Source organism: Panicum virgatum, chromosome 7N (assembly GCF_016808335.1).
Source record: "Panicum virgatum strain AP13 chromosome 7N, P.virgatum_v5, whole genome shotgun sequence".
Lineage (NCBI taxonomy): Eukaryota > Viridiplantae > Streptophyta > Magnoliopsida > Poales > Poaceae > Panicum > Panicum virgatum.
The window spans coordinates 42859631-42866466 of NC_053151.1; the positions used below are offsets into that span (position 1 = coordinate 42859631).

Consider the following 6836-nt stretch of genomic DNA (forward strand, 5'->3'; position numbering starts at 1 on the left):
CCATGGATACCCCTCCTAAGCCCCCCTTCATTTTTGGGACCAAAGAATGAAGAAGAAAGGGAGACGAAGAAGAAGAGAAGTGGAGAAAGAAGAAGAGAATGGAGAGTGAACCCCCTCTTGACTTAGTTGCTGGATTCGCTCATGGCTGCAGGAAATTTGTACTAACACATTTCGAACTTTGTGCTCCGTAGGTCCAAAATTTATAAGCACATGCTAGAAACTTTTAACTAAATTGGAAACTTCACACATATTGGTTAGATACTTATCTACATATCTAACTTTAAAATTATAAATATATAAATTATAAGTCTGTAAACTTGGAAAAACATATATTGAGAGCATTTTGACTCCATACACAATAGAACATGTACGCAGAGATTGTGGTATTAGAAATCTGAGATATGTGTGCATACAGAAGCTCAATGGAGACATCCCAACTTATAAAAAAAAGTACCATTGGCGTCTTGCTCATGTCGCAGAAAAAAATCAAAATGAATAAAAATAAAAAGATGATAAATGAGAGGACATAAAAGAGTCCACATGGTTCCAACTAGAGCTGGCTCGCCATTCACTGCTACAGTTGCCACTATGTTTTTTCCAGATTTTGTATATTGCATTGATTTTTTTCTCCCGACACCTAGTTATAGGAATAAAATAGATGCACTCCGTGCATGCAGTCATTTCTTCCGTCCCCGTCTCGTCTTCTTCCTCGCGCTCCTCTCCGTCCATCTCGTCTCTCATCTCCTCCATCAGGCTTGAAGGAGAAGATCATACTTAAGATATCGTAATAGAGCTGTAGCAAGTTCCAATCATGATAGTCATGTAGCCTCCTTCATATCTTGGCTCCTCCATCTTCGGTCCTCGTCCTTCCTCCTCGTGAACTTCCTCGCCTCCCAGCGGCGCGCGCCTCAGGCCGTCGCGGCCGCGGCGCTGCTCGGCTTGACCGGCGGCGCCTCGGCCCCCCACGCTCGCGCTGCTGCCCGGCTCGACCGGTCGTTCCTCGGGCTGTCGCCGCCCTCTCTCGCCAGATCCGACGCAACGGCGGGCGTCGGGCTCGCGGGCGAATGGGCGATGGCGACGCCGCCCCATGCCTTCGCGGAGGACACGACGCGGCAGCCAGCACCAGGTGCGCGTCGAGATCGAGTCCCTGTTCGACGGCGTCGACTTCTCCGAGCCGCTGACGAGGGCCAAGTTCGAGGAGCTCAACATGGACCTATTCAAGAAGACGCTCTCACGCTCGGACTCGTCAAGAAGGCCATCGTGGACGCCAAGCTCAAGAAGACCGACATCGACAAGATCGTTGCTCGTTGGCAGCAGCACCAGGTTCCCCAAGGTGCCAGCAGCGGCTCCTGGTGCGCCCCGCCGCCGTCTTGGACTCGGCAATATGCGCCTGGACGCGGTGGCGCGGCGCGCCGGGGCTAGCGCCGGTGGCCTCCGCAGGCGGGCTCGATAGCTCCTGCTCTACCGCGAGTCCGCGATGCAACCACGGGGGAGCCCACTGCCCACCGTCGTCAACATGCATAACATGTATGTACGCGATGCAACCCATAATATTTGTGTTTGGAGATTTGTGAGCACAAGTTTATGAGTAACCGGTTGGTCATAAGCAATGTTTTTTCCTACTTCTGCGGTGTTCATCTTCCGTTGGTGATGTTGAGCATTTTTCTTCAATCTTTATTGATGTATATACGAAGACCAGTGCTTCTTTGAACAGACTAGTGCATTTCTGCTTTGTAAAAAAAAACTAAGCACAAAAATATGTACACGTCAATATAAACATCCTCATGTGCTCTTATATACTAAATATAATTCTTGTTATTTGCAAAAAAAAATGTGCATCTGTTCTGATTGGGTCATCAATTCGTTTCCATAAAATTGATGAAGTTGCACATATATAATACTATTTCTTACCATGTGGTTTCTACAGAACGTCCATCTAAAGATTTCAGGCAATAGTGCACACAAATTTGTGCATCTCACATGTTTAATAATTTTGACATTTTTTATCTGCACCAAAATTTATGCATAGATAATTAAACAAAATATATGTGCATCTTGAACATGTTGTAGTAATTAAATTAATTCACTACGAGTTATAAAAATTATTTTAAATACTTCTTCCACAAATATATATGTGCCTATATTTATTCAACATTTATTACTTGTTTGCCTTGCACAAAAAATTATGCACCATTTGACGATTTCGTAAATATTTTACATAGTACACAAATTTAAGTAGATATTTGTTAAACAATTTAGAGTGTCCAGTATGTGCATCTTTATTAAAAAATAATTATGTGCATCTTAATTCTTAATGAAGCATCGTGTGAGTGTAACACCATGTATCCCCACTCATATTTTTTGCACAGTGCAGCAGCGTTTAGTTTACTCCTGTTTGTGCCATGCGGTTTAGTTAGATTTTGTTGGTGCCGTACGTGAAGTAACAAAATGCATGAATCACTAGAAATATGACGCAGCGTTGCCGCGCCTTGTGTTTCACACAACCATTCTCGTCAGCGTTTCACACAGCAAGTGTTTCGTCAGCTTTTCACATTGCAGCTGTGCACGTGAACACGTGTTCACACCGAATTTTACCGCACCACGCCATCCTGCTCGCTTACCTCTGGCGCCATGGCTCCCCGCGCCACGCTCCTGCTCTTCCTCCTCGTCGGGCTGCTCGTCGTCCACCTTTTGACCTTTGTTTCACTGCGACGCACACTACACAGTGCATTTGTGTTCACACGACTCTCCACATCTTCTTCAGTCCCGCAATCCTGTAGCGCGTGGAGCGCCCATGAAAGCATGCAGTCTCTGCTCTTTTTGTCCGTGTTCATGCTGATCTCTTTGTCATCCCGTTCATACTGAAACTCGCCGTCCTCTCCTTGCTCTTCATCTACCACCCCTCGCCGCATTCGTTGCTTCGTGCTCGTCGTGCCCGTGATCTTCGCGGCCGGCTCCCCAAGCGTTCCAGAGCATGAACGACGTTTTTCCCCACACCTCTCGGCCTCTGGTTTTCCCTCAGATCCATCCAGTGCAGTGCAGGCATCGGCGGCGGCGCTTCGCAGGCCCCGGCTCCTCCCTCGCGGCCGGCTAGGCGGCAGCCATCGCTCCTGACGTGCGTCCTCCTCCCTCACGTCGTCGTCGTCACCGCCGCCCGTCCCCTTCCCCACACCGCGCCACTGCTACCGTCCGCACCCTTCCCCCCGCACCGCCGTCGCAGCCACAGCCCGCACCACCGCTGGCACCTGTGCGGCTCGCCGCGGCGAGGCACGGGTAGCCCCGCCGTTTCCACCAAACACCGCCTCCTACCGTCCCGTCCTTCCACGCCTTGCCCGAGTTCTTGGCAGTGGCGGCGCGCACGGCGCTGGTGACGCTGCTGCTCGCCAACGGCGCCGCCTTTTGCCTCGTCGCCGCCGCCGCCGTGCGCCTCCGCCTCGACCCGCCCTGCATCATCTGCGCCGGCGTCCACTGCCCTGCACCGCCTCCACTCTGGCCGCAGCGTCATCGGTGTCGGCCGCAGCGTCCATCGATTTGCAGATGCCGATGAGCAGGGCGCCATCACTGGCATCCGTCCTAGCGACCTCGACGGCCTCTAGGACAAGACTTCCGCCACCCGTAGGAGCCGCCACGCCACCTCCTGCGCTCCTCCGTCACGGCGGCTGCCTCTCTACTACGAAGTTTCATAGGCCCGTCACACCCATACTGTCCCCAACTCCTGACATGTCTGAATACCTCTGTTCTTCTTTGCCTTCTGCACTTGCTTTCTTCCTCCTCCGGCCATTTTGGTTTTTTCGACTTCATTCGCGTTTGGGTGCCGCTGCTGGTGCGCTCTTAGCTACACCCTTTCCTTTTATTCTGTGTTTGATCCTTCGGTTCATGAAGAGTTCCTGCATATCGCGCGGATCTAGGAGTTTTGCTGCAAGTTTCTCCGTCCAGTGCCAGATCTAGGAGCACTCTCATCTCCTCCTTGGTGTCGCAGGTCAGTTCGTCCAGCTATCCTTCCTCTTATTTTATTCTAGCGTGCTTTATTTATCTAATACCCCCAATTGTCTGTTCACCTTCACAGGCAAACAAGAATCTAGATTCGTTCTGTAGGTTTGTAGGATCCTCAACTGGTGAGTCCAGATCTTACTAATCCTAGACACGTCTCCTTCTTATCTTCTTGATTCTGTTTACCCGGCATGATATTTGATTCAGAAATTGATGTCTGCAAGATCTGCGTCTGATTCTCTGCTGTCAGCATGTTACCTGCACTCATTTGTTAGCATGTTACCTGCTGATTTCATGTTTAGTCGTTATTCATGAGAGTTCTATTTACCTGGCATGTGCTCCCCAAAAGGATAGGCAAAAGAGATCTAGCTATTCTAGCACAAGTGCACAAGATTTATCTATGTACACTCATTTAGCTAAAGACTATTTCAATTAAAAGCCTTGCAGGACACCTATGCTTATTTTGGAAACATGGTGTACCCACAAGATTTATCTATGTACACTCATTTAGCTAAGACTATTTCAATTAAAAGCCCTACAGGACACCTATGCTTATTTTGGAAACATGTTGTGGCCCTTACAGGACAGCTATAAGCAGATTCTGTTAAATTTCAAGTAATCATTTGCATATTTTTCATTTATACAAGCTCTTTCTTAGGCTGTATAATTGAAAATTTACTATCTCAATATATTGATAATTACACCACTGCTTAGCATTTTGTACTGTTTGTGAACAATTGTCCTCTGTATGACCTTTGACAACACGCTTCACTGCTTACTTGCAGCCACTGATATTCCAAGTGTGAAAATGTTGACAAGTTATGCATTCTCTTGTCTTGCTGATCATATGTATGGCCTGCCATGGAAGGCTTCTTGTCCCAATGATGACCTTGCACATGTCCTGCAATTTACTCAGGTGACCATTTGCATGTGTTCTGCAATTTACTCCAGTTTCATGTGATGTGGTCTTGCGTCTTTTCCAGATTATATTTATCTGTTCATTAGTAGGTAATTAGATTTATTTATTAGTATTTTATTTCTTCCAAAATACCTACCTACCAAATCTGGTAGGGATCCTAACTTCTTGGTAAGTTTCCATATCAACAACCATTAGATCATCAAATTCAGATTTCATTACTCTTGCATGATCTTTAACTTAACTATAGTGCTCATACTTTGTTCATTATACCATTACAGGCCACAATTTCACTTTCAAAGATGGCCATGTAAACAACTAGCCAATAACATTAAAGTTGGTCAATTGCTACCATCATTTACTTGCCACACATAAGGAAATGCATGCAGTTTAGAGCCGCCACATCCCTTTTAGTTCAGGTCCTGATTCCTTCCATGATAACCTTAGTCCTTAGCAAATGCTATGGAGTCTACATGGTTCAGATTTGAGTCTGCATTATTTAATCACTTTATGGCATTACCTTACCAGCTGCTTCACCAGCCACTGAATTATGGAACAGCATCCAGTTGTTAATCTATCTTGTTTTGATGGTACGTTTACCATAGTTCTTAAGGCGTCGCCTCGTCGTCGCCTAGGCGTCGCCTAGTCGTCGCCTCGTCGTCGCCTAGGCGTCGCCTAGTCGTCGCCTAGGCGATGAGGCGCTCCAAGGCTCCAAGGCGTCCTGGACGCCTTGCCTAATTCATGTCAGGAAGGGATGGAGGGAGGGAGAAGGGAGAAAGAGGACGAAAACCGATCAGCGATAGCAAGATGATGTTGTACCTGCCATCTCCGACAGTGCTGCGCCTGGGCAGCACCGCCTCCGCGCCGTCCGGCAGGGAGGAGGAGCGGCGGCGCCATAGCTCCATCTGGGGGTGGCCGCGGCAGGGAGGAGCGGGGGCACTGGTGCTCCATCTGGGGGTGGCCGCGGCAGGGAGGAGGACTAGCGGCGCTGGTGCTCCGTTGGGGTGGCCGCGAAGGGAGGAGCGGGCGAGTGGCGGCGCACAACGAGATAGGGTAGGGGGGAGCGGGTGGGCTGACGGGAGGAGATGAGTAGTTTGTGGGCTGGTAGTGATTTGGTGGGCTGGGCCTTACATTCTTCCTGGGCCTTTTCTCTTTTCTTTCTTCTTTTCTCATTTCTTTTCCCCTTTATACTGCTAATTATACTGCTAATATTCTGCTTTTACGTTGGTGTATGGCGTCGCCTCGCCTCGCCTAGGCGTCGCCTAGGCGTCCAGAGGAGGTAGGGCGCCACACCTCGCCTCAACGCCTTAAGAACATTGACGTTTACACAAATCAACTAGCTACACCAACTTCTTATACATTTCCATACTATGCTAACATAATTTTTCCACGTACTAACTTCCTGCAGGGGATGCCTCTCTAACACCAGAGAAAAAAAAACAGAAATTAAGCTTCTGTATGCTACCTAAACTAACATCTTTTCTTTGTTGAGCATCATTTTCTGCAGGATGAAACAAGCTGACAGGAGCAGTCATCTGTGGAATCAGATTTCGTCCATTTTGTACATTATGTAGGCACCTCCTTAAAATACCATCGAGGACCGCATATTCAGCAACTTAGCTTACCATGTAACCATCATTTCCTTTAGTGTGCCTGCTGATGTTAAACATGGTTACCAGCTGCCATGACTTCTACCTGTTTGCACTTAACTTTCTAGACCTTGTGCTATATATAACCTTATTTCCTATTCTATCTTCTTGTAGTAGTACCTGTGTGGTTTATGTCATTTACGGTCAATGAGCTGATGAACCTTATGTACACGTTCTCGTCTATCAGTGAATCAACATGTCAACTCCTGAATTTACATTTTAGGGTACCAACTATTTCGAATTTTTCTTTATTAACGGCTATCAGGAAAGCATAATACTTC

At 47.7% G+C, this 6836-nt stretch overlaps 1 long non-coding RNA gene across 1 annotated transcript; it reads left to right on the top strand.

The window, feature by feature from the left end:
- The first annotated feature begins 2504 nt into the window (after positions 1-2504).
- Positions 2505-6724, top strand: LOC120683905. Its single transcript, XR_005678976.1, has 3 exons — positions 2505-3979; positions 4067-4115; positions 4776-6724. It is a non-coding gene; the product is annotated as an uncharacterized LOC120683905 (long non-coding RNA).
- The last annotated feature ends 112 nt before the right edge of the window (positions 6725-6836 follow it).